The 20,844-nt window shown below is 51.2% G+C and overlaps 1 protein-coding gene across 6 annotated transcripts in view; it reads right to left on the reverse strand.

Annotated features, from left to right (window-relative positions):
* The window catches only part of MYH10 (myosin heavy chain 10), a 1,407,286-nt gene that overhangs the window by 368,098 nt on the left and 1,018,344 nt on the right, over positions 1-20,844 (reverse strand). The gene's annotated exons all lie outside the window — the stretch shown is intronic.

The raw sequence follows: 20,844 nt of genomic DNA on the forward strand, positions 1-20,844 counted from the left end.
GGCGGCGAAGCTTGGGAATTTGTAGTTGTGGTGTGTGGCAAACAGATCTATCTCTGGTTGTCCCCAACTCTGAAAAAATGGCTGAAGAACTTGAGGATGAAGTTCCCATTCGTGTATCTGTTGTCTTCGACGACTTAACTGATCTGCCAATCGATTGTGAACTCCTGGCAGATGCTCTACTAACAGAAAAATGCTTTGAGGGATGGCCCATCTCCAAATGCTCTGCGCCAGCCGGGAGAGCTGTAGGGAGTGTGTCCCTCCTTGCTTTTGAATGTAATACATTGCTATCATGTTGTCCGTCCGGACTAGTACAGCTTTGTTTGACAGGTAATGTTGGAACGATTTTAGAGCTTGAAAAATTGCTAGTAACTCCAGATACTTTATGTGGAGTACTTTTTGTTTCATTGTCCACGTACCCTGTACTGTGTGATTTTTTAAATGCGCTCCCCATCCAGTGAGAGATGCGTCTGTGGTTAATATCATTTGTGGAACAGGTTCTATAAACGGCCGGCCCTTGGAAAGGTTTTTGGTGTTCCACCATTGCAGAGAGCGATGTGCCCAGTCATCTACCACCACCAGATCTGTTATCTCTTGTTGAGCCTGATTCCACTGACTTCCCAAGCATTCTTGTATGGGGCGCATTTATATTCTGGCGTATGGTACTATGAAAATGCAAGATGCCATCATTCCTATTAACTGCATGAACACTCAAGCTTGTAGTGAGTGTTGTGGCTGAAATCTTTTGATGAGAGTCTGTATAGCTTGTATTCTTATTAAGTTGGGGTACGCTATTGCCCTGGAAGTACCTATTGTGGCACCTAGATACTGCTGAGATAGGGACGGTTGTAGATGTGACTTCTTTTGATTTATTGTAAACCCTAACTTGTGCAGCAGGCAGATTGTCTGACTCGTGTGCTGTACACATTGGTTGTATGACTTGGATTTTATTAGACAGTCGTCGAGATATGGGAAGACATGAATGTTGTCTCTGCTTAAGTGTGCTGCTACTACTGCTAGACACTTTGTGAACACTCAAGGTGCTGTTGTTACTCCGAAGGGGAGCTGTTAGACCTGACACCTTTTGGCGTGATTCTTCCCCCATATTTTGCCTCTGACTCATGTGTGTTGATGCTGTGCTGGATTTCGTTTTTGCTGATTTAGATGCTTTGGACACTCTGCCACTGCTGATCAGTGTCAGAGTGTAAGTGCTCCTTCTGTAAATTGTGATATTGATTGAGTATACCTAATTGGCATATTTGTATCACCACGAAGTCCCTAGTAGAGGGCACTGTGTGTGCCAGGGCTGGTGATGACAAATGCTACTAGTGGGCCTGCAGCGCAGATTGCGCCACCCACATGAGTAGCTTTAAAATGGTGACTCAGGCCTGCCAGCGCAGGGCCTGTGTGCAGTCAGTGACTGCCATGTCAGCCTGGCCAGTGTCCCCACTGGCTAGGCCTAACCCTTCCCTGTCTGTGCACATCAGTCACCCCTATGGAAGGTTCAAGGTACCCCCCTGGGCAGGGTGCAGTGTATGGATAAGGTAGAGCATGTGCTAGTGCAGGTACTATGCTCTGGTAGTGGGCTGCAGCCATTTTATGTGCTCACTGCTGTAAGGCTATCTTGCTCCATAGAGTAACATGGAGGGGGGCTGGGCCCATGTGATACCAGCCTATCTCCCCATAGGAACAAGATGGGACATAAGTGAAAGATATCCCTGGACTCAGAATTTAATGACACATCTTTTAGTGAAGGGTGTTTGTAAATCCTGTGTTGGAGAATAGCACTTTTAGAAAGTGGCTGTTCTCTTGTCTAAACCTTTTTCTGTGTGCCTGGGTTTGTGGAATGCCTGCCTGGTCTGGATGTGACAGGGAGGGGCTGCAGAGCCCCAGAGGAGAGGGTCGGAGCCATCCCGGGGATGAAAGGGCACATCTGCCTGCCTGGGAGGAGGGAGGAAGGAATGCCTGATAAGTGCGGAGCTGTGCCTGCCTACCTCCCCCACGTTAGCTCTCTCCTGGTGGTCAACTGACCCCCCTGGCCCTGAAGCTGACAGGAAGAAGAAAACCAGAGACACCTCAGTGCTCCGCAACCCCCAGAACTGGTTTAGACTGGACCCAGGGCCTCCATGCACAAAGGCTTGAAAGAACTTCAAAGGCATTGAGGGGTATAAGGAAATGACCCCTGTCTACAGAGAGTTAGATTCTGAAATTCTGCAACCAAGAAGGAACCTCTGCTGGAAGGAGGACAGCTAGGGAACTAAAGGAAGACTGCCTTGCTGTGTGCTCTAAGGGCTGACCTGTTCTACTGTCTACCTGGAAGCTGAGGAGAAGAAAAGGGGCTTTGCTGTGTGCTGTGACCCTGCCTACTTGAAACTGCCAAGACTCTGCTGTGTGCTGTGTCTGCAACTGAATCTCCAAGGGCCTGAGAAGAGCTGGCCTCCTGTTGGGAACCCAGGACTAAAGGTTCCTAAAGCTATCCCAGAAAACGGCTGGAAAATCGTGCTGTTGGGACCCGAGACGCGTGGTGCTGAACTGCGGAGCGTGAGGAAGGGATCAGTGTGCTCATCGGCACATTAACCGTGAGGGTTGGAGGCTTGTGGAGCCTCCCCTCGTGAAATCTGCTCCCAGGTGGTGGCAAGGTCGAGAGGGGGGTCTAATCGAGACCAGCGCCCTTGAAAACCCTTTGCCGCCAAATCACCACCGCGGCCCGGGGCCAGGAAACCCCCCGCGACTTGCTCCGAGGTCCAGGAGCTGCCGCGGCGAAGGACGAAGCCGCTGCGACCCCATTGGCTGAGGGAGCCGAGCCCCCTCACCAACGCCGCGACGGGATTGGCCCGTGCGGCGTAGCATCATCAGCGTCCTGGTGCTGTGATTGGCCGAGCTTGCGGAGCGTCATCGGCGAGGCTGCGCTGCCATTGGTTGGCGGCCTCGCGCTCAGAGGGGCTCGACTGAGGGCCGCGACAGGATTGGCTGCCTCCGCTGAAGATGCGGGAGGTGCCGAAGAATTGCCGAAATCACCGCCGGGACCGGGGAAGAGCTCTGACCCCGCCGAGGGACCTGGAAGCGTCCCGCACCCCTGGCCAGCCGTCCCTCCATCAGGTGAGCTTCACCGCCTCCCCCGCCGCTCGTTGGATTGTCGAGAGCGGGCGGGAGAGGAAAGGGGACCGGCCGGGGCGGGGACGCGTGCAGTCTGCACGGCTGGTGCGCAGTGGTGCGCCTGAGTCCCAGGAAGACGCGAGGCTGCCCCGGGGACGAGAAAGAGTCCCTGGGCCTCGCGAGGGAGTTGAAACAGCGCTTGAAGCCCATAGATATAAGTACACGTGGGCCTTGTTTTCTTTGCTCATGTTGAGAGCGTCACAGTTATAGATCAGTGGCCATATTTTTGTAAGTGCTGATTTAAGAGTCTAGAGACTATTTCTGATTTGGACCCTGAGACTATTGTTTTGAAGGACCAGAACTGCCTATTTACAAGTACCATCCTAGAAAATTACGTGCAACCTTTAAGCTAAAATGCTATGTGTTCTACAGAAGTGATTATCATGCAACGGCTTCATTTACATGCTGAAACTAGATAAAGTTATATTTTATATATACTTACCTGTGTGGTCTCAGTTTGTGGTGGATTGGGAATTATTGTTGTGTTAAGTGCAAATGTTATCCACATTGCCTCCGAGTTTAGCCTAGACTGCTCGCGCCATGCTACCTAGAGGGTGAGCAGGGGTTATCTCAGAGGGTTATTCCGTCGCCCTGACCGGAGCTAGGGGTCCCTACTTGGGCCAAGGTACTTACCTTTGCCAACCAGAGACTCCCGGTTCTAACATTGGTGGCTCGCGGTGCGGATTTTGAACTAATAATTGCACTTGACCGGCAGTAATTTCTTGTACATCACTAGTCTAGTTTAGCGGAACAGGTTGCGCAGGATTTTTTCTTTTTTGGTGAAACCTTTTTAGTTGAAAAAGGGGTAGGAAGCATCATGTCTCGGAAAGCGCCAAGCGTGAATGGAGACGTGGAGGTGGAATTTGAAATCCAGAAGTTGTTAACCTATAACAAGGAGCAACTGAGAAAGGTCTGCAAACAGCTTGAATGCCCAGTGAGGGGCGGCGCAAATAAGGAAGAGCTACAGACAGCTCTGAGGGCCTGGTGGGAGGCCAAACATGGTGTCCCAGAAGCTCCTATGGAAGAGGGTGGCGCACAGGAGATTGGGTTTTGGCCCAGTGAATTGCCAGTGGCGAAGCCAGCGTCTAGGGCCGGCAGCACCCACTCCAGTAGGAATATTTCTCCAGAGGAAGTGGAGGAGAATCAGAGAACTAGGGCCCATGAGATTGAGCTTTTGAAACTCAGAGCGGACGCCGATGAGAAGAAACTGCGCCTGGAAATTGAGAGAGAGGCGCAGGAGAGAGCGGCGCAGGAGAGAAGGGATGCTCTCGCTTTGGAGGAGAAGAAGCTCGACTTGGCTCATGAGAGGGGCATGAAGGAACTGGCCATCAAATATAAAGAGAGGGTGCCCAGTTCTAATGGTGGCAGCGCACAACCAGTACAGGCGGGTAAGGTATACATACCAAAGGATCTGGTACAGAATTATCAGAGGGGTGATGATATTTATGCGTGGTTTAGAGCGTATGAACTAGCCCTAAGGATGAATGAAGTGCCTGAGAAGAATTGGGGAGCAGGATTGTGGAAGCATTTTGAGGCCTCTGGGAGGGATGTTTTGGCACCCTTAGAAGCAAAGGATGCTTTGTCCTACTCCGCCATGAAGGAGGCTTTGTGCCTCAGGTATGGGCTCACTGCTGAACAGTACCGCCAGAAGTTTAGGAACTTCAAGAAGCTTGATTCAAGTACTTGGGTGGAGTGTGTGAGTATGTACACGCGTGCACTGGAAGGTTGGATGAAGGGCAGCAAAGTTACTGATTATGTGGGGTTGTGTCACTTGATTAGTAGGGAGCACTTAAGTAGTTTGTGTGTCCCAGAGCTGCGCCAGCATCTTTTGGATAGTAAGTTAACTGATCCCAGTGAGCTTGCTAAAGAGGCGGACCGGTGGACTAGCACCAGGGTCCACAAGGGGGTGGTAAGTACCCCAGCCAAGGGTGGACAGGGTCCTCCGCAGAAGAGTGGGGGGGACACGGGTAATCAAAAGGAGTCTTCTAAAGGGCCCCAAACTGGTTCCCAGGAGAAGGTGTCTCAACCCCCCAAGTCTAAGAAGTCCTGGCCCCGTAAGGGCAAGCAGGACAACAGGCCCCCGCCTACCTGCTTTACATGTGGGCAGGTGGGGCACATTGCCCCCAAATGTCCAAAGAAACCTCCAGCACCCTCTGGTGCTCCAGCACCGGCATTGGCCAGTGTAGCTTTGGGAGGGGATTTGATCTCTAGTGGGGAGGAAGGGTTAGCAGTGATGACCCTTGTCTCTTTAGGAGACCGAGAGATGGCCCAGGAAACCTTGCTGCCCCAAAACACTAAGAAATACGGGCAGAAGGTGACCATCAATGGACAGGTGGTGGAGGCTCTGAGAGACACAGGGGCCAGCGTGACATCTGTTAGGTGTCAGTGGGTGTCTGAAGAGCAAATTGTTCCCCAGGTACTCCGGCCTGTGGTGGCAGCTGACAGTTCAGTGCGCTACTGCAGGCTGGCGAAAGTTCCATTTGGATGGGGAGGAGTCTCCGGTATTTTGGAGATTGTAGTAAGTGATGCCTTGCCTGTAGATTGTCTATTAGGTAATGACCTGGAGAGCTCCCCCTGGAAAGAGGTGGAGCACAGGACTCACTTGGAGATGTTGGGTTTGCCTGCGTGGATCTGTGTGTCCACCCGTGCAATGACAGCAAGAGAGGGCGGTCTAACAGAGCTGGAGCCTGGAAAAATGGCCCAGGGACCTGCCAAGAGAGGAAGGGGTAGAGGGCGCGGGAAACCGGCCCCCACTGTTCCCACGGTCCAGGAGGAGGCAAACCCGGAAGGGGATGCCCTGGAACCTACAGGGGAGCAAGTGGCCGAACTAGGGGAATTGCCTGAGCTGTCCCAGTGGCAGCAAGAGGGTGGTCCCTCCAGGGAGGAATTCTGCCAGGCTCAGAAGGAGTGCCCTTCTCTCATTGGTGTGCGGCAGCAGGCTGCTGACCAGGCCGCAGGCCTGGGGTCCAAGGAGCATTTGATCTATTGGGAGGATGACTTACTTTATAGTGAGCCTAAGTTCGCTGAGCCCGGCGCAGCCCGTGTGCTGGTGGTACCGGAGCGCTTCAGGAACTTCCTACTGGGTCTGGCTCATGACGTGCCTCTCGCAGGACATCTGGGGCAAGACAAGACCTATCACAGGCTTGTCACCCATTTCTACTGGCCCCAGATGAAGACGCACGTCTCTGCCTTTTGTAAGTCTTGTCAGACTTGTCAGGCCAGTGGCAAGAGTGGAGGGAAGCGTGTGGCACCCCTCCAACCCTTTCCCGTGGTGAGCACCCCTTTTGAGCGGGTGGGCATTGACATCGTGGGGCCCCTGGATCCCAAGACAGCCCTAGGCAACAGGTTTATCCTGGTCTTGGTGGACCATGCCACTCGGTACCCGGAAGCCCTTCCGCTCAGGACAGTCACCGCCCCAGTGGTGGGCCGTGCCCTGATGGGGATCTTTTCCCGGGTGGGATTTCCGAAGGAGGTCGTTTCGGACCGCGGGACAAACTTCATTTCTAAATATATGAAGTCCCTGTGGATTGAGTGTGGGGTGACATACAAATTCACCACTCCTTACCACCCTCAAGGAAATGGTTTGGTTGAGAGATTCAACCGCACCTTGAAGGGCATGATCATGGGCCTGGAGGAGCCCATGCGGCGGAAATGGGATGTCTTGTTGCCATGCCTGTTGTTTGCCTACAGGGAGGTGCCTCAGAAATCATTAGGGTTCAGTCCCTTTGAGTTGCTGTATGGCCACCCTGTCAGAGGGCCTCTGGCTCTGGTGAAGGAGGGGTGGGAGAAATCCCGTGGGAAAACCCCTCAGGATGTGTTCAGCTATGTGCTGGCCATTCGCAACCAGACTAAGCGCTTCAGGAAGCTCGCTCAAGAGAACCTGGAGGCTAGCCAGGAGGAAATGAAGAGGTGGTATGACCAGAATACTTCTCTGGTTGAGTTCCAACCTGGACAGAAGGTGTGGGTGATGGCGCCAGTGGAGCCTTGTGCGCTCCGTGACAAATGGTCTGGCCCATATGAGGTGGTAGAGCGCAAGAGCGAGGTTACCTATTTGGTTAACCTGAAGACTCCCAGGCAGCCCCTGAGAGTGCTACATGTGAACCGCCTCAAACCCCACTTTGAGAGGACTGAAGTGACTATGCTCATGGCTACAGATGTTGGAGGGGAGGAGGATAGTGATCCTCTCCCTGACCTCCTGGCAGTCAAGGAGCAAGATGGGTCAGTGGATGGTGTGGTCCTCTCCCCCACCCTGACCCCAGAACAGCAGGAGGACTGTCGCCAAGTCTTGGGTCAGTTCGCCCCACTGTTCTCCCTGACCCCAGGTGTCACCAAATGGTGCGTCCACGACGTGGACACTGGAGACAGCATGCCTGTGAAACAGAAGTTTTACAGGGTGGCTGACAAGGTCAGAGCTAGCATCAAGGAAGAAGTTTCCAAGATGTTGGCGCTTGGGGTTATTGAGCCCTCCAGCAGCCCCTGGGCTAGCCCAGTGGTCTTAGTGCCTAAGAAAGCTGCTACCCCCGGTGGCACCCCAGAACTTCGGTTCTGCGTGGACTACCGTGGGCTCAATGCGGTCACCAAAACTGACGCGCACCCCATCCCCAGAGCTGATGAATTGGTGGATCGGTTGGGAGCTGCCCAGTACCTGAGTACTTTTGATTTGACTTCAGGGTACTGGCAGATTGCCTTAACTGACTGGGCAAAGGAGAGGTCAGCATTTTCCACACCAGAGGGGCACTTCCAGTTCCGTGTCATGCCCTTCGGGTTGAAAAATGCCCCCGCCACATTTCAGAGATTGGTCAACCAGGTACTGGCGGGGCTGGAGCAATTCAGCGCAGCCTACCTGGATGACATTGCGGTGTTCAGCTCCACTTGGGAGGAACACCTGCAACACCTCACTGAAGTGTTGAAGGCTCTGCAGAAGGCAGGCCTCACTATCAAGGCCAGTAAATGCCAGATAGGGCAGGGATCGGTGGTGTACATGGGACACCAGGTGGGGAGCGGCCGGGTGGCGCCCCTACAGGCAAAGATTGATACCATTCTGGCTTGGGAACCCCCCAAGACCCAGACTGAGGTGAGAGCCTTTTTAGGTCTCACAGGGTATTACAGACGGTTTGTCAAAGGCTATGGCACCATCGTGGCCCCTTTGACAGAGCTGACATCTAGAAATCAGCCCAGGAAAGTGAATTGGACTGAGGCCTGTCAAACTGCTTTTGACACCCTCAAAACTGCCATGTGCACAGCACCGGTGCTTAAGGCACCTGACTTTTCCAGTGAGTTCATTGTGCAAACTGACGCTTCAGAGCAAGGCGTGGGAGCACTGCTCTCACAAATCAATGAGGAGGGAGGAGATCAACCAGTGGCTTTCATTAGCCGGAGGCTAATCCCCAGAGAACAGAAATGGAGTGCCATCGAAAGAGAAGCTTTCGCTGTGGTCTGGGCTCTGAAGAAGCTGAGGCCCTACCTGTTTGGGACTCACTTCCGCGTTCAGACCGACCACAGGCCCCTCAGATGGTTAATGCAGATGAGGGGTGAGAATCCAAAATTGTTGAGGTGGTCCATTTCCCTACAGGGGATGGATTTTACGGTGGAGCACCGCCCTGGTACAGAACACGCCAATGCTGACGGTCTGTCCAGATTCTTCCGCCTTAGTGATGAGGACTCCCAAGAGGTTGGGTAGTTCTCCCCACTTTCAGCTGGAGGGGACACATGTTAGACCTGACACCTTTTGGCGTGATTCTTCCCCCATATTTTGCCTCTGACTCATGTGTGTTGATGCTGTGCTGGATTTCGTTTTTGCTGATTTAGATGCTTTGGACACTCTGCCACTGCTGATCAGTGTCAGAGTGTAAGTGCTCCTTCTGTAAATTGTGATATTGATTGAGTATACCTAATTGGCATATTTGTATCACCACGAAGTCCCTAGTAGAGGGCACTGTGTGTGCCAGGGCTGGTGATGACAAATGCTACTAGTGGGCCTGCAGCGCAGATTGCGCCACCCACATGAGTAGCTTTAAAATGGTGACTCAGGCCTGCCAGCGCAGGGCCTGTGTGCAGTCAGTGACTGCCATGTCAGCCTGGCCAGTGTCCCCACTGGCTAGGCCTAACCCTTCCCTGTCTGTGCACATCAGTCACCCCTATGGAAGGTTCAAGGTACCCCCCTGGGCAGGGTGCAGTGTATGGATAAGGTAGAGCATGTGCTAGTGCAGGTACTATGCTCTGGTAGTGGGCTGCAGCCATTTTATGTGCTCACTGCTGTAAGGCTATCTTGCTCCATAGAGTAACATGGAGGGGGGCTGGGCCCATGTGATACCAGCCTATCTCCCCATAGGAACAAGATGGGACATAAGTGAAAGATATCCCTGGACTCAGAATTTAATGACACATCTTTTAGTGAAGGGTGTTTGTAAATCCTGTGTTGGAGAATAGCACTTTTAGAAAGTGGCTGTTCTCTTGTCTAAACCTTTTTCTGTGTGCCTGGGTTTGTGGAATGCCTGCCTGGTCTGGATGTGACAGGGAGGGGCTGCAGAGCCCCAGAGGAGAGGGTCGGAGCCATCCCGGGGATGAAAGGGCACATCTGCCTGCCTGGGAGGAGGGAGGAAGGAATGCCTGATAAGTGCGGAGCTGTGCCTGCCTACCTCCCCCACGTTAGCTCTCTCCTGGTGGTCAACTGACCCCCCTGGCCCTGAAGCTGACAGGAAGAAGAAAACCAGAGACACCTCAGTGCTCCGCAACCCCCAGAACTGGTTTAGACTGGACCCAGGGCCTCCATGCACAAAGGCTTGAAAGAACTTCAAAGGCATTGAGGGGTATAAGGAAATGACCCCTGTCTACAGAGAGTTAGATTCTGAAATTCTGCAACCAAGAAGGAACCTCTGCTGGAAGGAGGACAGCTAGGGAACTAAAGGAAGACTGCCTTGCTGTGTGCTCTAAGGGCTGACCTGTTCTACTGTCTACCTGGAAGCTGAGGAGAAGAAAAGGGGCTTTGCTGTGTGCTGTGACCCTGCCTACTTGAAACTGCCAAGACTCTGCTGTGTGCTGTGTCTGCAACTGAATCTCCAAGGGCCTGAGAAGAGCTGGCCTCCTGTTGGGAACCCAGGACTAAAGGTTCCTAAAGCTATCCCAGAAAACGGCTGGAAAATCGTGCTGTTGGGACCCGAGACGCGTGGTGCTGAACTGCGGAGCGTGAGGAAGGGATCAGTGTGCTCATCGGCACATTAACCGTGAGGGTTGGAGGCTTGTGGAGCCTCCCCTCGTGAAATCTGCTCCCAGGTGGTGGCAAGGTCGAGAGGGGGGTCTAATCGAGACCAGCGCCCTTGAAAACCCTTTGCCGCCAAATCACCACCGCGGCCCGGGGCCAGGAAACCCCCCGCGACTTGCTCCGAGGTCCAGGAGCTGCCGCGGCGAAGGACGAAGCCGCTGCGACCCCATTGGCTGAGGGAGCCGAGCCCCCTCACCAACGCCGCGACGGGATTGGCCCGTGCGGCGTAGCATCATCAGCGTCCTGGTGCTGTGATTGGCCGAGCTTGCGGAGCGTCATCGGCGAGGCTGCGCTGCCATTGGTTGGCGGCCTCGCGCTCAGAGGGGCTCGACTGAGGGCCGCGACAGGATTGGCTGCCTCCGCTGAAGATGCGGGAGGTGCCGAAGAATTGCCGAAATCACCGCCGGGACCGGGGAAGAGCTCTGACCCCGCCGAGGGACCTGGAAGCGTCCCGCACCCCTGGCCAGCCGTCCCTCCATCAGGTGAGCTTCACCGCCTCCCCCGCCGCTCGTTGGATTGTCGAGAGTGGGCGGGAGAGGAAAGGGGACCGGCCGGGGCGGGGACGCGTGCAGTCTGCACGGCTGGTGCGCAGTGGTGCGCCTGAGTCCCAGGAAGACGCGAGGCTGCCCCGGGGACGAGAAAGAGTCCCTGGGCCTCGCGAGGGAGTTGAAACAGCGCTTGAAGCCCATAGATATAAGTACACGTGGGCCTTGTTTTCTTTGCTCATGTTGAGAGCGTCACAGTTATAGATCAGTGGCCATATTTTTGTAAGTGCTGATTTAAGAGTCTAGAGACTATTTCTGATTTGGACCCTGAGACTATTGTTTTGAAGGACCAGAACTGCCTATTTACAAGTACCATCCTAGAAAATTACGTGCAACCTTTAAGCTAAAATGCTATGTGTTCTACAGAAGTGATTATCATGCAACGGCTTCATTTACATGCTGAAACTAGATAAAGTTATATTTTATATATACTTACCTGTGTGGTCTCAGTTTGTGGTGGATTGGGAATTATTGTTGTGTTAAGTGCAAATGTTATCCACATTGCCTCCGAGTTTAGCCTAGACTGCTCGCGCCATGCTACCTAGAGGGTGAGCAGGGGTTATCTCAGAGGGTTATTCCGTCGCCCTGACCGGAGCTAGGGGTCCCTACTTGGGCCAAGGTACTTACCTTTGCCAACCAGAGACTCCCGGTTCTAACAGGAGCACTTTGAATTGGTAGTGCTGACCTTCTAGTACAAACCTTAGGTACTTTCTGTGAGATTGATGAATGGGAATGTGGAAGTAGGCGTCCTTGAGGTCTAATGTGGCAAGGAAGTCGCCTTTCTCTAGTAATGGTGGAACCTCTTGTAATGTGACCATATGAAAATGGTCTGAATGTATGTATAGGTTTAGGGGTCTTAGATCTAGAATCGGTCTGAGAGACCCGTCCTTTTTGAGTATGAGGAAATAGAGGGAGTAAACCCCTGTGTTCTGATGTTCTTTTGGTACTAGTTCTATTGCGTTCTTTTGCAGTAGTGATTCTACCTCTTGTCTTAGTAGTGAGAGGTGTTCCTGTGACATAGGACCTTGTCTGGGTGGTATTGTTGGAGGAGTGGAAGTGAGCTCCAGGCAATAACCTGACTGAATTATTTGTCTTACCCACCTCTCTGTGGTGATGGAGTTCCAGACAGGTAGGAACTGTTGTAATCTTCCCCCGACCGGAGTGGAATGGTCTGGAGGGATGGAAGGGAAGTCACTGTTTTGTAGTAGAGGCGTTGCGATTGTTATTGCCTCTGCCTTTATTATTGTTCCCTCTATACCCTCCTCTGTAATATATCCCTTATTAGGCGAGGTTTGGTTGTGCGCTTTGTAAGTAGAGGAGGTGTTGTCAGTTTGGAAACTTTTAGAGGCGCCCCTATATGAGGAGCGATGAAAGGAAGGTCTATGGGCTTGCGTTTGTAAAGCTCCCATTGATTTTGCCGTATCTGTATCTTTTTTCATTTTTTCCAATGCACTGTCTACATTTGGACCGAAAAGATGTTGTTGGTAAAATGGCTGGTTTAATATACTGGCTTGTACTTCTGGTTTAAACCCAGAGATTCGTAGCCATGCATGTCTGCGCAACAGTACCCCTGTATTTACTGCTCTAGATGCTGTGTCTGCAGTGTCTAGTGCGCATCTTATGGAGGTATTTGTTATTACTTTGCCCTCTTGTATTAAGTCAGGAGCCCTGGCCTTATATTGTTCTGGCAGGTGTTGCATGATAGACTGTAACTCATCATAATGAGCTGTGTCATATCTTGCTAACAGAGCTTGAGTGTTAGCAATCCTCCATAAATTTGGAGCTTGTGATAGGGTGTGTTTCCCTGAAGCATCCAAAAGCTTAGATTCTTTGTCAGGGGGTGGAGCATCCCCTGTTGTCTGCGAGTTGGCTCGTTTTCTCACATTTGACACTACCAGTGAATCTAGTGGCAACTGTCCCTTAATATATGCTGGATCAGAGGGAGCCGCTTTGTATTTCTTTTCCAATCTGGGGTTAATTACCCTGGCTCTCACTGGGTCTTTAAATATTTCTGGTGCGTGTCTTACCCCTCCATTAAGTATTGGAAGTGTGGTTGTGGTCTTATGTGACGTTAATAGCGTGTCCATAAGGAAGTCTTCTTCTATTGGATCCGTATGCAAGTCTACTCCATGGAAAGTAGCTGCTCTATGAATGAGCTGTGTGAACCCAATGGTGTCATCTGGTGGAGATGGTCTAGACGGGTATGCCTCGTCTTGTGGTAGATCTGGTGCATCTGGTGCATTGTAATTGGTCACCTGATGGCCCAGCAATATCATCTGGGTCATTAACCTCATCTATTTGATGATAACTGTCTTGTGAGTATGTATCTCCATAATCCTCATCTTGTGGTAAAAGGCTATATGTGCTAGCTGGTGAATGTACAGGAGAAATATCTGGTAGTATTTCTACTTCTAGTGAAGGCAGTCTTATAGGGGAGGTCTGAACATGCTTCTTTGGAGGAACAGGCGATGGTTTAAGACAGTCCATTTTCCTCTTTTCAGGCATTGTGTACACATGTCCAGTCTTTGAATGAATTTTTAGAGTCTTTTGCCTTACATCAGGTTGGAAAAGCTATTCTATTGGTAAATCCTTTTTCGGCGCCGATTTAATCTTGTTTGGGGCCGACAGGTTTATGCTTTAGAGTGTCTATTGCCTTTGGAACGGGTCTTGGTTTCGGTTCCGAAGGTTTTTCTTGCCTTTTCTTTGGATCTGTGCTTTTTGGATCCGAAGCTTTTGATCCAGAGTGTTTAGACTCATCTGCCTCTGGGGCCGAAGTGTGTTTCAGTATGGAAACTGCTTTCGGGTCCGTTTTTTTCGTTGCCGTGGTAGTTTTCGTTTCGGTAATCTTAAGAACGTCTTTCGACACCGAACTTGGTTTCGGTTCGGTAACTTTCGGTACCAATGGATGTTTGGGTGCCGGTGTTGACTTCGGCGTAAGCACTTTTTGCTTTTCGGGACCGACAGACTGACTCGAGCCCGAGTTGACTGGAGGCTTTTTAATACTCTTCGCTGGCGAGCCTGAAGGCGGGGCGTCGGAAGGTTTCGATCGGTGTATACCCGGACCCGAAGGTGGGGGTGGAACCGAAGCCTGTCCCGGTATGGGGGGGGGGGGGTGAACAGGGTCAACGCTCTTACTCACGACCTGTTGACCAGCTGGAAGAAGATAATCATCTTCGGATCGATTCTCTGCTCTGGAAGCGGACTCTTCTGCTTCGGAAGCGACGTCTTCTTGCTGTTCTTCGACGTCTACCTCGATCGGCACCTCGTCGATGATGAGGTCTGGTGTGGACGATGATGACTGCTCCATAGCTCTTCGAGCTCGACAGTCCCTGATTGTTTTCTTGGTCCGGAACGAAGCGCAGGCCTCACAGTCTCGACTCTCGTGCTCTGGAGACAAGCACAGGTTGCAAACCTCATGAAGGTCGGTGTGGGGAAACTTGTGTCCACACTGAGGGCACTTCTTGAACGGTGTTCTTTCCATGAGCCTAAGGCCCAATGGCGCAGTTGGGCCAGACGGCCCCGACGAGCGCTGGAATCGAGAAGTGGATCCTTTCTTCGACGCGGGCGACCGGAATCAGTGTCGAAGACGATATTGATGTTTTAGATTGATTTATAGATTCGAAAGGAGATCGGTAACGGGACTGAACGATGAACACATCCGAGCCCGATGGCGGAAAAAAACAATCTGACGATGGAGTCGATGACCATGCGCACTACGGTCTAAGGGAGGAGTCAGGCAGCAGACAAAGACTCTTCCAAGACAACAACAAAGTGTAATCATCCGGGCCCACTACCAGATGGTGATCTAATGCAACAGTGTGTGGTCTGCAGCCCATATACCTCGAACATATATATATTCATAAACAATATGTATATAAGAAAGCATCAAAGAGGAGGAGGGAAGACAGAGGCTCACCTTATACTAAAAGATTACGGAGAACCGCTTGTCCCACAGACGTGTCTGTATTGCTGGCAGCTTCCAGACAGTAGTGCTTGGTAAAAGTGTGCCTGCTGGACCATGTTGCAGCTCTGCAGATTTGATGAAGAGGCACATCAGCAAAGAGAGTAGTAGACAAAGAGATTGTTCTAGTAGAATGTGCTCTCTGAGTTGCCTACAGCGGTCTACCCGCCTGCTGATGACAAAAAGAGATTGCAGCAGAAATCCAACGAGCTATGGTCTGTTTATTGATTGGGTGCCCTTTACGCATCTTTCTATATGCAATGTAAGAGCTGATCAGATTTTCGTATTGAGGATGTCCTTTGCAAATAAAATTTTAGACATCTTTTGACATTAAGGGTATGTAAAGCCTTTTCTGCAGGTGATTGAGGATCAGGAAAGAAAGTCTTTAAAATAACTGGTTCATTGAGGTGGAAATCAGAAGGCACTTTAGGCACAAAAATGGGGTTAGTGCGGAGCACTACCAAATCCCTGGTGAATTGAAGGAAGGGCAGTTTGATAGTGAAGGCTTGAATGTCACTGACACGCCTGGCTGATGTGAGAGCTAACAGCAGAGACATCTTCCACGACACAAACTTCAAATCAGCTCTATGAATAGGTTCGAAGGGGTGCTGCATGAGTTGTGACAGAACAATGTTAAGATGCCAGGGCGGAGGCGGACGGCGGATGGGAGGAAACATACAAAACAGTCCTTTGAAGAATTGTTGAATTAGCCGAGAAGAGTAAAGAGAATGTGTACCATCTTGTCGGAATCTTGATATAGCTGCTAAAAACACTTTAAGAGTAGAATGGGAAAGGCCTGACTTTGCCAAATGCAAAAAGAAAGGCATTAGTTGTTTCGGTTTTGCTCGTATTGGGTGAATGTTGGCGCCTTGACACCAGAGGCAAAAACGCTTTCATTTGAGCATGTAGGTTTTAATTGTGGAGGGCGCTTTAGCATTAGCGAAGACCTCCCTACACTCCAAAGGAATGTCTAGGTGGGAAAATTCAAGGTGTTCAGGCGCCAGGCTGCTAAACGCAGAGATGCCGGATCCGGATGGCAGATCGGGCTGTTGTGGATGGATAGGAGATTTGGTATGGGTTGCAACTGAATGGGATCGCATTTGGATAGAAGGTGGATTTCGGTAAACCAGAACTGGTGAGGCCACATTGGAGCTATTAGGAGCAGGCGACAAGGCTCCTTCTTTTTTCGGAGAACCCTGAGAACCAATGGTATCGGTGGAAAAGCGTAGGCATAGATCTGCGACTAATTCATCAAAAAAGCATTCCCGTACAAGTCTTGTTGGGGAAGCCAACTTGCATAGAACGGGCATTTGTGGTTCAGACTGGTCACGAACAAGTCTAGATCGGCTCGACCCCACTTCTGAAATATCTGATCCAGTGTTGGTTGATGGAGCTCCCACTCGTGATTCGACACTGTCGACCTGCTGAGGGAGTCCGGTAGGATTTTGGACACTCCCGGAACATGGACTGCTGACAGAGTTATTTGGTGTCGGATCGCCCAATCCCGAATTTGCTGGGCTTTGCTTCCTACGACAGCAGAGCAGATTTTGTCCCTCCCTGTTTGTTTAGGTAGTGCATACTTGTTGTGTAGTCCGTCCGGATCAACATTGATGCTCCTAGAATGATGGTGCGAAAAGATTTTAGGGCAAAGAAGATCGCTAGCAACTTTAAAAGGTTGATATGCCAAGTCCTTTGGTGAGCATCCCATTTGCCTTTGACTGTTAGCCCTTGAAGGTGAGCTCCCCACCCTTCGAGGGAGGCGTCCGTGGTGATGACGAAACTTGGAGCTTCCACCAGGAATGAAAGGCCTGCTGCCACGTTCCTCTTGCAAGTCCACCAGAGCAACACCTTCCACATCTGTGGAGTGATGCGGATGAGATCGTCGAAGGACCCCAAGACCTGTAGGTAAAATGACATATTTCCTTTTTTGTGCATACAATGTAATTGGCTGCTGCCTGAAGGCTTGTTGTCGTTGTGAGGAGTAACGTTGGTTACCCTGGTAGAACTGGTATTGCCTTGACGGATTATAGCCTCCTCAACTGGAGAAAGATCCACGGCCTCTGGTGCCATGAAAACGCGGCTTCCGAAACTGAAGAGTAGCGAGAGATCTTGCTGTCTCGGTATCTTTTTTAATGGCTCGTAGGGCTTCATCAATATGCTGACCAAAAAGAGACTCGCCGTCAAAAGGCATGTTGATTATTTTCGTCTGAACTTCCTGACGAAATGATGTGGATTTCAACCAGCCCCGTCGCCTCAAGACAGCTGCCCCCGCCAGTTGCCAAAAGCCCGTAGACGCAACATACACAGCATAATCGATAATTTCAGCCAAGATTCGTTCTCCCTCCTGGAGGATCTTGAGCGCTTCTGAATTGGAGGACTCAGTTAACATGTCGATGTAGGGGGAGATGTCGCACCACATCTGCCTATCATAGGGGCCTAAGATGGCCAGTGAGTTAGCTGCACAGACAGTAGTGGCCGCCATGTTTTCCCAATTACATCTAGACATCTCCCATCATGGTCCAGGGGTGCTGACAATGGAGAGGAGGGATCCCGTGCTTGTCGCTGTGCTGCTTGGGCAATAACTGAACCCGGCTTAGGCTGACCTATTAGACAAGCTGGGGTGTTATCTGGTGCTTTGTATTTTTTTCAAGGTGAGGCAGGACCGCCGGAATGGAGGCAGGAGTCTGCATGACTTTCAGTCCTTCCTGCCAAATAAAGTCAATAATAGGGATAGTTCGCACTTGCTTCCTTGGCTGGCCTTTAAAATCATAAAGGAAACAATCACATTTCCTTGTTTCCATGGGAAGAAGGAAACGTTGTGCTGCTCTTTCCATCAGAACATGAAAACCTCCGATGTCCACTGAAGGTGAGTCAACAGGAGCCGGGGTCGAAGAAGATGGCGTTTGTATTTGATAGTCATCCCATTCAGTAAAGAGTGATCTATCATCCAATTCTCCTTCTCTGTCATCATCGGTGGTGTGAGCTTCTTGATGATGCGACATAGAAGGTACCGGAGAAACTGGTCTGGGAGACCTCAACACTGTGGAAGATTGAGGAACGGGTGTTGGTGGAACAGAAGAAGCCGATTCAGATGGAGGAAAATGGCGGTAATAATAATCGAACATGTACTGCAGATTATTGAGAAGTGATAGAGGCAATTGTGCTGTAGGGTTTGGCTCTGGGGCTGGAGGAACAGGATAGTAGTCCTCTTTTTGAACCACATCTTGATACTTAATGAGGCGTTCTGAAGAGCTCCTGGCAGTACGAAATCTGTCATCCTCTTCAGATTCATCCTCATCTTCCCCATAATCCAGTAATTGCTCTGGCAACGCAAGAGGAACTCTACTGGGGGATGTGCGAACAGGAGAGAGAACCTCCAAAGTAGATCTGCCCTTTGAAGCAAGGAAGACGCTGTCGTTGACGGTGGCAATGGCGTAGACAGCCCCGTAGATGTCCTTGAGGATGCTGTGGCTGTAGATGACGACCGAACTTGAAGATCAGTGCTGGAAGATTGTAGCGTCGACGAAGCAGCCATCGACGAAGTAGCCGCCGACGAGGCGGGCGTAGACGAGGTAACCGTCGACGATGGATCCGCCGACGAGGCAATCGTCGACAGGCGGCCGTCGACAAGACTATCGTCGACGAGTTCTTCTTAATCATCGTCGACGGTAGACTTCAATCTCTTCATCGACGAGAAGGCAGTGACCGATGTGGTTGGTCTTACTGAGACAGAAACCAGCGTCGACGGCGAAGACGCCGACGACAGTATCATCTGAGGCTTTGGAGACGAGAAGGTTGCAGTAGACATTGTCGTCGCGGCGACGGCAGGCTTAGTCGATAAAGACGTCGTCGTCGAGAGACCCTGTTTTTGAGGTAAATCTCTGTCAGAAACAGGTTTAGAAACCCGAGATTTTACAGTCTTTCTCTGGGTTGTAGAGGGCAGAGTTTTACTCTTAGTAGGTGGAGGAGCCTTTTTGGAAGTGGAAGGCAACTCAGCACTCTTAGAGGTGTGCTGTTTTTTCAACACCTTAGCCCCAGGAGACTTTAATTCCGTATCACTAGTCCTCTTCCTACAGGCAGCAGTCCAGACAGAGGAAACACTTCCCACCTCAGATAAACATTGTCTTTATCCTTAATCTTCTATAGCCACAGAAGTAGGCGTCCCTCTCTGTCCCTCAGAGTTTTTTTAGGGAAAGTTCTACAAATTTTGCAGTCTCTCACCTGGTGGGCTGGATACAAGCAATAAATGCATTTCTTGTAGGGGTCTTCAGAAAACAGCCGGAGATTCCAACAAGACTCACAAGGTCTAAAGAGAGATTTCTTAGAAGAAGTCATCATTCGGTAACAATGTATCTGGTAGAGAGGATTCTAGCTGCAGATTCCTTCATGTAGAATTATCCCCAGGCGTCAGACTGGATCCGGAAAAAAATATTTTTGCCACAGCATCCCTGTGCGCCGGGCGAACGGCACCACGCGACTCCGCCCCTGCGTCGTCTGCGCATGTGACGTCAGCGAGGTCAGATAAGACCCACCCCAGCGTGCCTATGTCAGTTTTCTTCAGAGAACTTTTCCACGCCACAAACCGGAGCCATCAGACAGAACTGTGAGAGTATAGAAACAGTGTGGGAAAGAAAAAAGGAAAGGTGGGGAACAACACCTTATGGAGCAGTGGCAAACACTACAGTACCCCAGACAGGGAAAAGAATAAAGAACAGAGCATAGCCCTGAACAGAAACCCTGCCAGAACAAAGATAGTGCCCCCCTGGAGTCAAGAACACATGAAAAGTGTCATGAAAACATATAACAGGACCACAACCCCTACCAATTACAATGAAGGGGAACCAGTCTGGGACAAACAAGGCACAACAAGACTCCCAGACAGCCCCAACACAGAATGTGACAACCCCTATAAGGAACAAGAACAGAGGCCCAACCAAAAAACCCGAACCTAGAGGATAGCAGAGGAGCCAGGACCCCTAGCATTGAAAGGGGCAAGAAAAAAAGGGGGGGGGGAGGTAGGCCCAAACCTGGGGCAACTAGAACACAAAGGCACAAAAGTACTGACAAACCGATCCTTCAAAGTGCCAAAAGGGAAGGAAGGAACAAATAAACAGGTCGAACATCCTGCCAGAAAAGAGCGACAGAATGCACGCACTGAAGACTAAGGGTGGGCGGCCAGCTACGCTCCGTGCACGAAGTGCACGGAGTGCCGTCTCCTACGCATTTTGCGTAGCAGACGTAGCCAGGCGGCACTACGCGCGCTCCGCAGACGGTGCGTAGCCGGCCGCCACCCGCCTCCCTCCCGCCCTCCCTAAATACATAAATAAATGAATAAAAAGCTTTTAAAAACACTTACCTTGTCTGCCGCGTCCCCGGGGCTCCCTCTCGCCGTCCCGCGATGCGCGCCGCCATTTCGGATCCTAATGCGCATGCGCGGGCGGCCGCGCATGCGCATTTCTCGTGAGGAATGCGCATGCGCGGCCGCCCGCGCATGCGCATTAGGATCCGATTCGGTGGCGGCGCGAATCGCGGGACGGCGAAAGGGAGCCCCGGGGATGCGGCAGACAAGGTAAGTGTTTTTAAAAGCTTTTTATTCATTTATTTATGTATTTAGTGAGGGCGGGAGGGAGGCGGGCGGCGCGGAGTGGGGCTACGCGGAGTGCGCGTAGTTGTGCGCCCACTTCACGTAGCTCCGCGGAGCCCCACTCCGCCCAGGGTTACTGAAGACATAGCCACCCACAGGGAGGCGAATGCAGAAGACCAAGCCAAAGGGTCCTCGCAGAACGGGGAGGAAGGGCGGGTTGTGAAGGAATCTGCAGCTAGAATCGTCTCTACCAGATACATCGTTACTGAAGATAAGTAACTCGTGCATCTGATAGAGAATACTAGCCGCAGATTCCTTCATGTAGAATAGATACCCTAGC

The sequence above is a fragment of the Lissotriton helveticus genome, chromosome 7, assembly GCF_964261635.1.
Source record: "Lissotriton helveticus chromosome 7, aLisHel1.1, whole genome shotgun sequence".
Taxonomy (NCBI): Eukaryota; Metazoa; Chordata; class Amphibia; order Caudata; family Salamandridae; genus Lissotriton; species Lissotriton helveticus.